The 15348-nt window shown below is 55.8% G+C and overlaps 1 protein-coding gene across 1 annotated transcript in view; it reads left to right on the top strand.

Annotated features, from left to right (window-relative positions):
* LOC146763998 (uncharacterized) overlaps nt 1-15348 on the top strand; it is a 330063-nt gene that overhangs the window by 25357 nt on the left and 289358 nt on the right. The gene's annotated exons all lie outside the window — the stretch shown is intronic.

Here is a 15348-nt window from a genome sequence, read left to right as displayed (position 1 = left end):
TCTCCTGCCCCTCGTTAGCGCATCAGTGCTTCGCTTTGATTTCCCCCGAAAAGGGAAACCTGCCCCAAGCCCTGTGGGTGGGTGGGGCAGGGGAGAGATTTCTGGCAGAAAACTCCAAAGACTCGGAGCAGGAGAAGGAGAAGTCAGTGCAGAGCCTTAAATGCAGCTTTCCCCACGTCTCCCTGCTCCCAGCTGCACCTCCTCCCCCGGCAGGGCAGGAGACAGGGAATGGGGCCATGCTCAGCTCATCCCCCGGGGCTTCTCCCTCTGCTCAGGGACAGGAGTCGTTCCCTGCTGCACCCTGCGCTCTCTCCCGGCCGAGACTTCTCCAGGAACTTCTCGGAGCGGAGTCCATCCCCTGGGCACAGCCCCCTCCGAGTGCTGCAGCGTGGGTCACTGTGCCACGGGCTCAGTCCTGCCAGGACAGGCTGCTCCAGCGGGGCCCCTCTGCCCGCGGGCTCACAGCCTCCTCTCAGGCATCGCCGAGCTCCAGCCCGGCTCCTGCAGGGGCTGCAGGGGATCTCTGCATCCCCATGGACCTGCAGGGGATCTCTGCATCCCCATGGACCTGCGGGGGGATCTCTGCCTCCCCATGGATCTGCAGGGGGATCTCTGCATCCCCATGGATCTGCAGGGGATCTCTGCAGCCCCATTGTAATATATGTTATGGAATAATTCGTGCTTATGTAAAATACACATCAAGTCAGTTGTGCTTGTACAAAAAGATTCTTAAAGTTTTAAATGACCGGTGGTTGCATCTCAGGCTGGAGAAACCACAGATGGCAGAGAAAGAAAGACCTAATTTACAAATGAAAAAAGGTAGCTCAGTGCAGAGATGGGCTCTTTCCGGGGATAATCCAGGAGACACCCAATGTTTAACCCCTGGTCTGCCGGGGAGCCAGGAAACCAGGCACACGGGCACCCCGCCCTTGCAGCTTCTGAGGAGGCTGCTGGGCTGTGCTTCAGCAGAGATGGAATGTGGCTTACCACTCTGCCCTTCTCTAAAAACGGAGAATGGGTCAGGAGGTTTGGGATCTGAGCACACAGCAGCCTGGCCCAGGCACAGGCCGTGGTGGGACAGGGGCACAGGAGCCTTCTGTGACTGACTGTGGCTCTCTGGTTTCTCTCTGCAGGCTGCCAGCTCCTCATGCCATGGAAACGGCCCCACTCGGCTGCCAGTCTGGGAGGGCTGGAGGGCTGTGGGTACTCATTTGCTGTCAAAAATAAATTGTGGTTTTTTGTCATTGTCATTGTCATTGTCATCATCAGAACATTTCTTTCATCCTTTTCCAAGTTTTTGGCCCCTCCAGGGTAATATTTTTGTGTCCTTCCTCAGACAGTTGATGGCATTTGGATATGGGGGTAAGCAATGTGAAAAGTTCAACAACAGCTCCAGTTGCCAACTGCAGCAGCTCCTTCAGGAGCCCTGAGCTACCAGCGAGGTCCACGTGTGCCTTGCAAAAGGGAGTGGTTTGCAGCGATGGGGTTGGTGCCCTGCTGCAAAAGCTGGGAGCAGATCAGAAGTGGCAAAATGCCATTTTGGCTCAACCCCCACCCAGGTTCTTTATCTTTTCCCTCTGCTTGGTGATAGGCAGACAGGGCTGGATGCAGCGAGGTTCAAGTTCTGGGTGCTCCCTGGCATCAAAGGGATCAACTAAACTCTTGTTTGCAGTGACTGCAATAGGGCTACTGAAGGAAAAAAGGGAATGTCATGAGATGGGGAATCCTTCTTGTCTCCTTTGTCTCCCCAGGAGCCCCTTGGAAAGGGAAATACCCACTGGGTTTATCTGACTCCTTCCCAGCCAGCCTTTCCCTCGCTCCCGGGTCTCATTTGCTCCGCAGGATTCACCAGCTCGCTCAGCTCAGAGGAGCTCTCAGAGGAGAAAACGCTGCCTGGTGTGGGGCTGCCCGATCCCTGTCTCACCTTGATTCCATTTGCCCCCTCCCTGCCCCATCCAAGAGACCGAAGGATCCCCACAGCCCCACGGTCCTGCAGCAGATCCCGGCACGTTCCCTGCTCCGCTCCTTGGTGCCCTGGGAGGCTCCAGAGCCCTCCCTGTGTGCGGGACAGCGGCTGCAGCACCGCTGCGCCCGCGGGCGAGCAGCGCCCAGGAGCAGCTGCGCCAGCTCCGAGCCTGAAGGGAATCCTCAGCGCACACAAATGACAGCTGGCACTTCAGGGGCTGGCAGGAGAAGCTCAACGCATCTGCTCGCTGCCCTTCCCAGCCATGGCCACGCTGGTGCAATTGGAAGAGTCGCCCCTGCCCAGGAATCTCTCAGGTCGAAGAGAGGAGCAAAAGCCACGGGTTTCTGAGGTGTTAGCTGCCACTGCCTCTGGTTTTCCTTCCAATTCCTAAGGGGTTTTGACTGGTTTTACCATTTCAACACTTTCTGTGTAGAATGCTTATTTTATGATTGGCTTTTCACAAATGTTACAATGAATATTATATGTGTAATGTTAGAAAGTTATGCTGTATTCATTCTCTTAAGTAGTGTGTTAAATAGAGTTTTAGGTAACAACATAATATTAAAATAGAAACTCTGCGATGTAGGATTTTTTTACTTGCCCAAGCAAGAGATGAGATAATCAATAAACTCTTCACACAGGGATGGCGGTGACTTGGGGCACATAGAGTTACAACCTCCTTATCAGAAAAGACAAACATTCTTCCATCTTGTCTCCATCTTTATGGAAGCACCAGGATTAAGGGAAAGAAGTTGACAAAATCCAGAAAAGTTCCTAATTTGCAAGGAATTTCTGCATCATGTATGAGATACATGAATATGCAATAGGCTATTGCTTTTAAGGTTATTCCTTTGTTCACAAGGCATGCTTGTCCTGGCTTAAGTGTCTGAGAGCATCTGGACATCTATAATTTTTTGCTTTTTATTGTCTTGTAATTGTCCTAACTCTAAATTTGATTACTCTAATTGTGTTACTATTTTTATAACCATTTTATTATTATTAAACGTTTAAAATTTTAAAAACCAAGTGATTAGCGTTTTTCACAACGTTCCAGGCTCCCGGGGACCCCCTTATCGGTCTGTCCGACCCCGCAGGCTGCAGAGGGTCCCCCCGCTCCGGTGCCGCCCTTCTCCGCTCCCCAGCCCCGCCCCGCCGGTACCGGGCGATCCCCGGTGGCTCCGGGCTGACGATGCAGCGCCTGTCCCGGGCAGCCCAACCCCACCGCGGGAGGGTCCCACGCATCCCCGGCCCAGCGCCGGGGCTCTGCCGGCAGCCAGCACCGGGACCCCAAAATTCTGCTGTCCCGGGGCCACCGAGCGGGCACCCGGCCCTTGGCCCTGTCATAGATACATATTATAATATTGGCTTTTTGCAAATATTCCACTGGATTTTATATGTGTGGTGTTACAATAACTTTGTTATATAGTTTTTATTTCTGTTGTTCATTGATTAAGCTCAGACATACTAGTGCCATAGCTGATAGAAGCATGCTTGTGTTAAAATTCCTGCTTGGATGGGATAACATCCAGTGAGCACAGGATGAGGACACCTGTACAGATCTGCCAACCATCAGCACTCACCGTCTGAAGGCAGTGTGGGCCGGGACCAAACTGAAGAGGATGATAAAAAAGGACCAAAACCACAACCAAGGAATACACATGCCCTAAAAAGGTGGAACCGAGGAGGAGCCATGCTGAACAGTTCTTGGAATATGCAAACTAGTTTGGGAAAAAGTTTACTATGCATAAGGGACTATGAATATGCAACCGGCTGGTGTAAGGGAAAAGGTATTCAAGGGGTATCTCCGGAGATAACCGTGTGCTCTTGGCTCAGTGCCGAGATGCACCCGGCCCTAACAACCTTTGCTCTATGGCCTTGTCTCCTCTTGTCCTGTATTAAACTTTTTAAATGTTCCCAGGGCAGTGAAGGTGTTTTTCCCAGCCCCGAGCAGAGAGCTCTGCCCGGCGGCTCCCGGGAAAGGCGGCGGCGCTCGGCAGCGGCCCCGGCCCGCCCGGCCCGCGGGAATTCCCCGCAGCGGGACAAAATCCTGCCCCGAAGGAGCGCTCGGAACGCCGCCTGCGGCTCCTCCGTGCCCCGCAGGTGCCGCAGCTGCCCCGCTGCGGCAGGCGCGGCTCTGGAGCAGGGAGGCTCTGCGGGACCCCCGGGCTGTGCCCCCTCCCGGGCCGTGCCCCAGGGCTGATGCTCGGCCCGGGTTCTCTCGCTGTCCCGGCTCCCGCAGGCTCCCGGCGGGAGCGGCACCGCCCGCCCGGCGCCGCAGGGCCGAGCCCTGCCCAGCAAAGGCTCCGTGTCCACGGCCGGGCCCTGCCGGGGCTGCGGCCGCTGCCCGGCCCGGCACAACCCGCAGCGCCCGGCGCGGCTCCCTCCAGCCGGGCACTGCGGCTCCAACCAGGCGGAATATTCAGCGCACGGAATCTCTGTCAGCGCTGCTCACATTGCAAAACCAGCTGCTGCCGAGGCAATCCCACCTCCCGCTGAAGCCTCCCACCCAAAATGCTGCCTTCAGCTCGGACACACCGGTAAGAAACCCAAGAGCAAACTGGAAGCTGATTAGAGAATCTTGCACAATCACACCCAAGAACATTTTGTTATAAAATCACAAATATTAACAGAAGCTGAGTAAGTCAACAATGTTAGAAAACAAGCTTCCAACAATGGGACTCGAAGAGCTAAGGGCATGTGTTTGAATGGAATGAGCTTTCTCTTTCTGACATGTGAGCAATGCCATGGAATTTCCCAAACCAGAGAAATAGGGAGGCCTGGCAGCAGCAGCTTCACACACAGACACAGCAATGACAGAGAACAGGGCAGGGCAAGAGGCTGACAGAACTCTAACCGTTACTTGCAATGAAGTACCTTTGTTTCCAGTTCTAATCTAGCCACTATTAATATAGAGTCCAAAAGACTAAAAATACTAGTAATAATAATAACTGTACCATTAATATCAAAAATAGAGGTAATAGAAATAATAAGAATTAATAGTGGTAATAAAAACCCTACCATACTTAAACCATGTTTGCATGGCCAGGTTTTGGTAAGGCAGGGGATCTAGGAGCAGCTTCTGTGAGAGCAGCTGCTCCTCCATGTCCCACAGAGTCAATTCCAGCTGGCTCCAGGACAGACTGGCTGCTGGACAAGGCTGGCCCAGTTAGAAATGGTGGTAACACCTTTGGGATAAGAGATTTAAGGAAATGGGTGATGCTGGAGTTGTGACTGTGAGCAGGGAGGAGCAGGGTGAGGACCTGTGAGGGGAACAGCTCTGCACACCCCCAGGGCAGGGCAGGGCAGGAGGGGCAGGAGCTGCTCCAGCTGCTGGAGCTGATTGCCCTGAGATTCCCTGGTCAGTCCCTGGGGAGGCAGCTTGGCCCTGCAGCCTATGGAGGGCACGGAGGGCAGAGATGCACCTGCAGCGCCTGGAGGAGCCCGTGCTGGAGCAGGGGGATGCCTGAGCGGAGGCTGTGACCCCATGAGAAACCTGTGCTGGAGCAGGGACCTGGCAGGGACCTGCAAACCCCTGGAGAGGAGCCCACGCTGGAGCAGGGCCCTGCCAGGACTTGTGAGCCCATGGAGGAGCGAGCCACGCTGCAGCAGCTTGTGGAGAACTGCTGTCCGTGGGATGAACTCACCGTGGAGAAGTTCATGGAGAAGTGTCTCCAGAAGGGACCCCTGGCACAGCAGGGGAATGACTCCTCTCCCCGAGCAGCAGGAGAAACAACCGGGGATGAACTGACCAGAGCCCCCATTCCCTGTCTCCCTGCACCCACTGGGGGGGGAGGTAGAGATGGGAAGGAGGGAGGAAAGGGCAGAAGGTGTTTTTAAAGCTTGGTTTTACTTCTCACTATCCTGCCCTGATCCAGATAGCAAAAATTCCATTAATATCTCCAATTTTGAAAATGTTTTGCCCATAATGGCATTTGCTGAGTGATCTGTCGCAGTCCTTAGCTCTACCCATGAAGCCTTCATTCTGTTTTCTCCCTCCTGTCCATCTCTGGAGGGGAGTGAGAGAGCAGCTTTGGTGGGTGCCTGACATCCAGCCAGGGTGAACAGCCAACACTTCCTTTCCTTCATTCATTCTTTCTTTCCAGAGGTCACTGTGAAGGGGTTGAGTGGGGCTTTGAAGGAGGGAGTGAAGGTGGTGGGGAGTGGTGGGGACAGGAGCCACAGGGACGAGGGACAGGCATCAGAGGGGCTTGGGCAGCTGACAGGGGGCACGGCCTGTCCCCCTGGCCCAGCAGCAGGGGACAGGGGGTACAGCCTGTCCCCTGGCCCAGCAGCAGGGGACAGGGGGCACGGCCTGTCCCCCTGGCCCAGCAGCAGAGGACAGGGGGCACGGCCTGTCCCCCTGGCCCAGCAGCAGCCCCGTGCCCTGCCCAAGGCGCTCCCAGCAGGGGCTGGGCCTCAGAGGCAGGGGGAGACCCCAGTCCCAGGGCAGCGTTTCTGACCCGTCCCCTGTCCAGCCCAGCCTGCCCCGTGTGCGCAGTGACCTCTGGCACGGGCTGCCCTGGACACTGTGACCTGCTGGGGACACTGAGATCTGCCCCGCTGTGACACTGCCCATGGGATTGCACAGGCACCAAACAAACCCCAGCCAGCACCGCCCCTTGTCATGTCCCAGGCACTGGAGAGCATCAGAGCCAGCCCCGCTCCTGGTGATGTCCCAGGCACCAGAGCACATCCCAGCCCCGCTCCTGGTGATGTCCCAGGCACCAGGGCACATCCCAGCCCCAATCCTGCTGATAAACAGATTTCAGGGGCACAAAAACAGTTGCAGACTTCCCATACTTTAGGGATCCATTAAGCACAGGAAAACGGCAAAGATTCATTTGTCACGTATGCATGGGAAAGTCAGAAATGTCAGAACGAGGAAGACTTATTTTACTTCCTCATTTTGGAGACTCCTCCCCAAAATGGCCCCGGGAACAGAACCACACATGCTTAATAGCCTTTTTGCCAATTAGCATATGAAGCGGAGCAGAGGAAGTGACAGGGATATGAATATGCATTCATATTTTGTGTATTCAAGACCTCTGTAAATAAAAAAGCTTTGTAATACCTGTGATTTTTGCAGTGTGCATTAGGGAATTATCCCACGTACTGCCCAGCTGTCTCAATAAACATACACTTTCTAACTTTAAACTCTTAGAGAGTTTTTGTCTGTCTCAGTTGGATATCGATATTAGATTGATATTCATATTTTAGTAAATCATTGTCTTAAAGAAGTCCTAGTATGTGTATTAACATGCCTTTTCTTAATATTCTAATAATTATTGTTGCATTGCTTCAAGATAAACTGGTATGATTCAAGGAATATCCACTGAGGTACACACAGAGATTGGATTTTTCATAAGCAAAGTGCAGTTGTAAAGTTTTTTCACTGAATTCTGCCACTTGTCATCATTTTAAAAGTTAAAAGTCAGCTACTAAAGTCAATAAAAAATTTCTAACTTCTAACAAAGGGAAAAAAGTATATGGTTTGCACTAGATAAAATATAAATACAGAAAATATCTCCCAACCGAGTTCCTTGCCCTTATCAAAACATCTCCCAATCAAGTTCTTTGCCCTGAACCTGGCTGGTAAAGAAAAATATTATCAGTAAACCTGGATGAAAGTTTGCATAAGTTAATAGTATTCAAAATACATGTGCTGTTCCTATTATTATTTCTTAGACAAAGAAAAAAGGGGAAAGGGGTTGGATTGAGGGCACACCCTCCTCCCCTCTGAGTCTGTTCTCATGTTTTACAATAAATCCTACAACAGTACAATGCAGCTGCCTAAAATATGGACACTGGAAACCACAGACAGCATTAAAAATGATCACCTGCCTCATGGACAGTTCATAGAAGGACTTGATTTCTTTACAAATTATTTCTCATGTTTGCAAACAGTTTTTCTGTTTACAGACTCTTTTCTGGGAGTTCGGTTTTTTTCCAAGGGATCAAGTGCTGAAAGGTTGTTTTATAAAATTGAGTTTTTCTCTAAGGGTTAAATGGGCTCAGGGTTAAATACTTTCTGCTTTTAGAGATAAGTTCAATTTGTAACCAAGAAGCATTATGCCTGTGGCCTGAGTTCTCCCCTAACAGTTCCTGAAGGGGAATGCTGCAGCTCCAGTGCAAATTAGATGCATGCTGTCCTCTGTCCCCATGTTGGCAAAGGGCCCTTGCAGATGGGTGACAGAGAACAATACACAGAATTTTATAAAGAAAAGAAGGGTGAGGTGTTCCCATGATTGACAGGGGTCTTGACCAATCAAATATCTCCCAAAACTGCAGGCACCTCACAGGCCAGAACCTGAAGGGGCGTGGAGCTCAAACCAATGAGAGCTTCCAGGCCTGGTCTTTCAAATGCCCTGTCTAACGGGGGGCTTGGGAAATAAAATCTCTCTGTTGCCCCATGAACTCGGGAGGAGCAGTCTTTGTCTCCTGTGCCCTCGCTGCCCCATGAGACCAAAGAGATATTCACCAGGGCCCTCCCTGTTTGTGGCCGTCCATTGCCCAGCTGAGCAGGCAGCCAGTTGTGTTTGCAGTGAGCTGCCACAGGAAGACACACAGCAGCTGGAGATTTGAATAGCAGGGCTTGGGCCAATTCTTCTTCTTTCAGAGTGCAAGAAAGACGCAAAAGCACAAGGAAACATGGCAGTGTTTCGGTGGAGTCTCTTTGTCCTGTGAAGTTCAGTAGTTGTTGGTGTTTCTGTGCTGCTGCTAATCCCTTCCATGAAAAAATCATCCCAGGAAGGAGCAACAACATCTGACACGCACCAAGTGTTGCCCCCAGTTGCTCCAGGTGCTGCTCCCAACAGCCCCTGTAGGACGGAGCACAGCCCCCAGTGCACACCAGCTTTGGCTGCCCTCTGGCAGAGAAGCCCTTTTGGGGCACAGGTTTCTGGGCAGGAGACGGGCACCGGTGCTGCCAGGGCTCGGGGGAACTCTGCTTGGGCGGGGACTGTGCCTCACCTGCTGCTGTCAGCGCTGCCCGGGCCCCAGGGCTCAGAGCAGCATTCCTGCCCTGGCCCACACATTCCTGGTCTGTGTCCCACGGCCATGCTCAGGATGGCCACCATGTGGGACGTGTCCCGAGGAGGCCGTGCCAGCTTCTGTGGAGGCCCCGTGCCCTTCCCGCCGCGGCTGCGTCGGCAGCTGCGGGGGCTCCTGCTGCTCTGAGCCCGCAGAGCAGGGCAGCGTTTGCTGATGGGCTGAGCCCTTCCTAAAGATCCTGTTGGGCTGTCTGACACACCTGGGGCAAGGCATTCCTTCCACCCTGGGCCACTCTGGGGGGCTGCGGGTGGCCCCAGGGCAGGTGGCAGTGTGTGCAAGGGCCCTTGGTGACACGGTGCAGCATGGTCACCGTGGAATGGAACGGGACAGGGGATCCAAGGGCCCTTGGTGACACGGTGCAGCATGGTCACCGTGGAATGGAACGGGACAGGGGATCCAAGGGCCCTTGGTGACACGGTGCAGCATGGTCACCGTGGAATGGAACGGGACAGGGATTCCAAGGGCCCTTGGTGACACGCTCTGGCAGAGGTGTTGGCAGTTACAAGTTACAGTTACACTCCACAGTGCTCGGTGCACACGACGAGAGAGGACGCGAGAGAGCGGTGCTGTGAGGAGCCCTCACACAGCCACTCATTCCTTGCTGACCCAGAGATTTCCAGAGGTATTACTCCTGCAGGTGACCTCGTGGGCAGACCAGAGCACTTGGTGACCCCTGGCCTTCCCGAGGCATCTCTTCTGCAGCTGCCCTCGAGGGCAGACCGTGGCATTTGCACCATCCTTGACAGGAGTCTCCTGTCCTTGTGGCTGGAGCCCCAAGAGCAGAATGCAGGACTTGCTGTCCTGTAGCCTTGCCAAGACTTCACTCTTGCAGGTGCCCTCAAGGCACGACTGCAGCACTTGCTGACTTGGACCTTTTCCTTTTCACCTTCTGCAAGCAGCCATGAATCCAGGCAGCGACGTAGAGCTCAGACCTGTGAGCGTGCCCAAGCTGGCCTGGGGGAAGGAGGAGAAAGAAGTTCCTGGAGCTGCCCGAGCACAGCAGCCTGAAGAGGTGGAGCAGTTCCAGCCACGGCAGAAGGGTGAGTGGCAGAGCTGGGCCACAGGGCTGGTGCCTGCAGCCAGCTTGGCCCCATGCCATGCCATGCCATGCCATGCCATGCCATGCCATGCCATGCCATCCCATCCCATCCCATCCCATCCCATCCCATCCCATCCCATCCCATCCCATCCCATCCCATCCCATCCCATCCCATCCCATCCCCTGGGGCCATGCCCATGGACAGGATGGAATAGGGGCCAAGCAGACACCCCACAGCCGTGCTCCATGCCCTGGGCCGTCACGGGGCTGTCCCTGCCTGGGCAGCGCAGGGCTGCGCTGTGTTCTCCGGCTTCTCCCGCAGCCCCTCAGCTCGGGCTGCACTCGCTCTTTGCCAGGTGCAGCCGTGCAGCGCACACGAGAGCAGGAACGCACCCGTGGCCGCTTCCGCAGAACAGCGCAGGTACCTGCAGCCATCCCCACCTGGGCTGGGCCTGCTGGCACTGCTCAGCCCAGCAGCACGCCTGCAGCACTCCATCGCTTCTTGCCCTTCTCCTACAGCTCGTTTGCAAATTCATCAAGAGAATTCGGCAGGAAGAGACTGGCGCCATGGGCCCTGGGCTCAGAGCCTACTCAGAGCTCCTCGGACATGAGACCAGTGCCGCCCTGCTGGATTTGCTTGTGCAGAGGGGTGTTTCCAGAGCAGAGCAAGTAGGCAGCTGTGGCCAGGCTTCAATTCCCCCATGAGTCACATGGCTTCCCAAGCCACAGTGCTGGGCCCTGTGAGCCTTTGAGGCCATCACATTGTGGTGGGAAGGGAAGCACTTCTCTGGGGACACTGGGAACACTGCTCCCTCTGGCAGCTTCCCAAGTCTCCCTGTGCCTTCTCCAGGTGCCTGCCATGGTGAGGTACATCCACCAGTGGCTCATGGCCAATGATTCTGCAGAGCACAGGCTGGACAACGCCCTGCTGTATCTCACAGAAGCGCAGCCAAATGACGCAGTAATGACACTTCTGCGTGTGGCCCCATCCTGTGACAGGTACGGGGCCCACCTGCCCAGAGGGCTCAGGGCTCACCCCAACCCATCGCCCTGTACAGCCTGTGCCAGGTGTCTGACCCACAGAGAGTCCCAGGGCCCTCTGGCTGCTCCCTTTCCCAGCCCTGGCATGTCAGCCCCCGAGCCTGCTGCCATGCTCCCTCGCTGCCCCACAGGGGCCTGTCCCCACAGGGCTGGGCTGCCTGGCTGCTGCTGGAGAGGGGCAGTGAGCAAAGGCAGAGCTGTCGGTCAACCCGGGCCCCTAGAGATGCCCAGGCCACGGTGCTGTGTCTGAGATCCCCTGAGACAGATCTCTAACCCCACAGAGCTGCCATGGCCATGTGGAAGACCATCATGTGCACGCCCTGGACTGCAGAGCTGGCACAGCAGATACTCCTGGATGTGCTGGGGAGCTGGCCAGAGCACAGCACGTGCACCTCCGATGGGGACAAAACGGGTGTCTTTGTCCTGGCTGTGAGTTTCTGCCAGTGGCCTTTGCTGGCCCCAAGGCCACCTCTCCAGCAGCTCTCCATCCTCCTTCCCCCACTGCATCTCCCTGCCTCAGGGCCTGAAAGCTGGCCTAGGGACAGCTGCAGGGCCACCAGGCCCGCTGCTCCCCCTGTGTCTCTCTGGGCCTCTCCCTGCCACGCTCGGGCCCTGTCACACGAACACCTCGGCACTGAGCGCTGTCTTGGGGGGCTTTGTCCTTTGCAGGCAACTGTGGTGATATGGAAGATCCTCCAGGAGCGCTGTGTCCCAGATATAGTGGATGAGCATTTCCCGCAGTTATTTGTGCATCTGCTCTTCCAAGTGTTCTCCAGCACCAAAGAGATGCCAGAGGCGGTTGGTACCTTCTGGAAGGGATGCCAGGAAGAACACGGCCTTGCCACCAGCCCCAGCAGGTGCTCTATCCCAGTCCTTCTGTACCTGCCACATGGCCAGGGCAGGAGCCAGTGCTCCCAGTGTGACCCGGGCTTTGCTCTGCTCTCAGGTTTGCAGTGAGGACCCTGAAGTCCCTGCTGTGCCGACTGCACTATGAGGATGTGGTGTTGTCAATGGAGCGCAAGCGTGGCTGGGACACGCTGCTCTGTGCTGACACCCACATTTATGCCGTGGGTCTGCTGGCCAGGTGAGACCCCCTTCTCCCCATTGCTCCCGGCATTTGTGCTCTGTGTCTGGGGTATTCCACTCAGTCCCTGTGGCTGTGGGCCAGAGGCACGAGGGACGGCCAAGCAGACTGGGAAAGGCTGGGAGAGGAGGGTGCCCAGTAGCAGCCACATCTCAAAGGGCCCAGGTCCCCCTGCAGGGTGGGGGGTAAAGACAAGAACTGCATCAATCTGTCCTGGGAGGGGCTTCCCCCCCCAGCTCAGGGTCTTAGTGTCATAGGAGCAGGCCCCCAGCTGGGTGATCATTATCACTGACTCCATATATTTCAGAGGTCCGATCAATAATAATTATTATTAAGAAACCCAGTGTTCTTATAGATAGTTATGATATAGATTGATTTAATGGGTTTTCAAGTCTAAACATTATCACCATTAGTTAATTAAAAAATCACGCTTAGGTAGACAAATCTCCGTAACATATTCAGATGTTCACAATACCAGGTGCAGCATGTTAAGATAAGAATGTTTTTTCATTCTTTCCTCTGATCTTCTCAGACTTTCTCAGGCGATGCCTGGGAAGGTTCTCTGTTTCTCTCTGAGGCCAGAGAGCTGCTGCCACATCTTAGTGCCATTTTCCGCCTTCCAGGGAGATGCACAATGAATCCATCGATTTGTGTAAAAGCATCTCAGACTGTCTCCTTCAGTTGCTCCGCAAAGAGATGCCATACTGGAACTTCCCTGCCCTGGCATTCCTTGTGGGGGTGAGTCTGAAGGCCGGCGCTGCCTCCCAGCTCTCTGCCCTCTCGTAGCCGCAGCTGCCTGGGACGGTGCCCACGCCCTGCGCTACTGCCTGGTCCCCGCCCTGTGCGGTTCTGGGCTCCTGCAGGCCGGGTCCCCTGTCACTGCCCTGTGCCTTTCAGGTCCTGCATTGCCTGGACTTGGGTGCATGTGGTGACAGCATCATGGATCTCTTGTCGAGGCACTTGCTGAGTGAGTGCACAGAGATGCGCCGCCAGGTTCTGAGGGCCCTCCTCTTGCTCAGGGATAATCCCTCGCTGGTAAGGAGGGGCAGCAGCTGAAGCCGTGCAGGCAGCGTGGGGCTGGGGAACGCAGTCGCTGGAACTTGGCTGGGCTTCAGGCACTGGGGCAGCCGCTCCCAGCTCTCCTGCCTCCCACTTCAGCTGCCCGAGGGCTGTGGGACAGGCCTTTGGCCTCTGGGCCTTGTGGCAGCAGGTGGCCTTTCACACACCTTTGCTCCGCACAGGCCAAAAGAATGTGGAGCCTGACCGAAAGCCTTGGGGAGCTCCTGCAGGAAAATGACAGTGATGTGGTCAGGATGGCCATTGTTCTAGTTAGTGATTTGTTCCTGGATAATGACGCCCCAATACCCAGCCCCATCGCCCTGCAGCTGGCTAAGGTGCTCCTGCCACTCTTTGACCACGTAAGGCTCTGTGCCCTCAGCCACGGCCACTGGCTGCTGCCCAGACACTTGGTGCCCTGTGGAGATGCAGGCCTGCACCAACGTGGGCCAGAATCAGCTGATGCCAAGGTCTTGTTTCCTTCCTGTTACACAGGATGACAGGCATGTGCAGTGGATCGCCATGTTTGTATTTCGAACCTTGCTGTCTACTGCAGAAGAGGAAGGAAAAAAGCTCCTGATGACACAAGTGTGTCACAGCCTGCTCCCACTCTTCTTCCACTGCCATGATGAGAATCAGAGTGTGGCAGAGGTGAGGACTCGCGGGCTGCTGCTGTTCCCCTGGGAGAGGGCTTGGCTGCCTCCTACCCTGGCACCTAGTAGGCTGGATCCTCCTCCTGGCCCTGGCACAGGGATGCTGATCCTGGGCTGTAGGGCGATTTCCGTGTCTCTACTGCTCTCCAGGCTTCTCAGGAAACCCTCCTTTGTGTGGCCAAATTCCTGAACAGAAGAGATCTGGAAAAATCTGTAAAGAAGGAGAAACTGTGGAAGTTCATAGAGATCCTGGTAAGGAGTGCCGGGAAGCCGCAGCCCCAGCCTGGAGCAGCCCCTGAGCGCGGTGCTCGGTGTGCGGGCTGGCAGCTGTGCCCCTGCCCGCTGCTGCAGCCCGAGGCCGCGCGGGCTCTGCTCCAGGCTCCTGCGGCCCCAGCCGGGTGCCCATGGAGCCCCGGCCCGGGGGGCTGCGGGGCCAACCCTTCCCTCCTGCCGCTCTCTCCAGCTGGCAGAGGACAGCAGCAGCGTGGCCGAGCACCTGCGCCAGGCCCTGCCCTACCTGCAGAGCCCACAGGAGCCCCTGCGAGAGGCGGCCGTCAGGTTCATGGGTGAGCCACGAGCTGGGCCAGGAGGGCGTGTGGGCACAGGGCTGGCGGCGCCGCTGGCAGGGAGCTGTGCCCTGGGCCTGACAGGCTCTGTGTTCCCAGGGACGGCCGGGCGGCACCTGAGGGGGAGGAAGGAAGAGCTCCAGCTCCTCTCTGAGGGTGAGTGAGGGCAGCGGGCTGCCAGCGGGGGCTGCCGGGGGAGCTGCGAGCCCTGCCCCGGCTGCGGAGGGCTCTGCTCCCTGTGCGGACCAGGGCCGGCGTGGGCAGAGCACACAGAGCTTTCAGGGCACCTGGGGGATTCGTGGCCAGCAGCTTTGGGCTGATCCGGCTGGTCCCTGCTCCCTGCTGGTCATGGCCAGAGCCGGCTGGGATGGCCCTGGCACAGAGTCCCCTCGGGTCCCCTCAGATGTGGGAACTGACCATGGCTCTGTTCCTCTCTCTTTCAGCCCTTGAAGGCCTGACCAATGACATCAGTGACGCCGTCGGAAGCCTGGCAGTTCAGACACTGTACATCCTCCAGGAAGCAGAGAGAGCTCCATATTCCATCTTCAATAACCTGCCTGATCGGCTCTGCAGGGCATGGGGGAGACGGCCTCGTCTGTCAGGGCTCGGCTGGCTGCGCTGCTGGAGCTCTGCAGAGAGCTGATTCCAGAGGCTCTGTCTGCTGGGGCCACCTGAGCCAGCAGGAATGTTTTATTTCTTTAACATTGTTATTTTCTTCTTTTGTTTCTCTTTAGCATGTTAATATAGGATGTGTTGTAATAGACAGACTCCCAGCATCTTTCTTTGGCTGCCCAGGCTCTGCAGGGCCTAGGGGAAGAGGGAGAAAATGGTTCCTGGGCTCAGCAAGCTGCCCAGGCTTGCAGGGTTGCAGGGAAAATGGCCAGAAGCCCCTT

This window comes from Lonchura striata, chromosome 36 (assembly GCF_050655825.1).
Source record: "Lonchura striata isolate lonStrDom1 chromosome 36, ASM5065582v1, whole genome shotgun sequence".
Lineage (NCBI taxonomy): Eukaryota > Metazoa > Chordata > Aves > Passeriformes > Estrildidae > Lonchura > Lonchura striata.
Note: the sequence above shows the minus strand (reverse complement) of the source record. Positions and strands in the feature narration are given on the sequence as shown.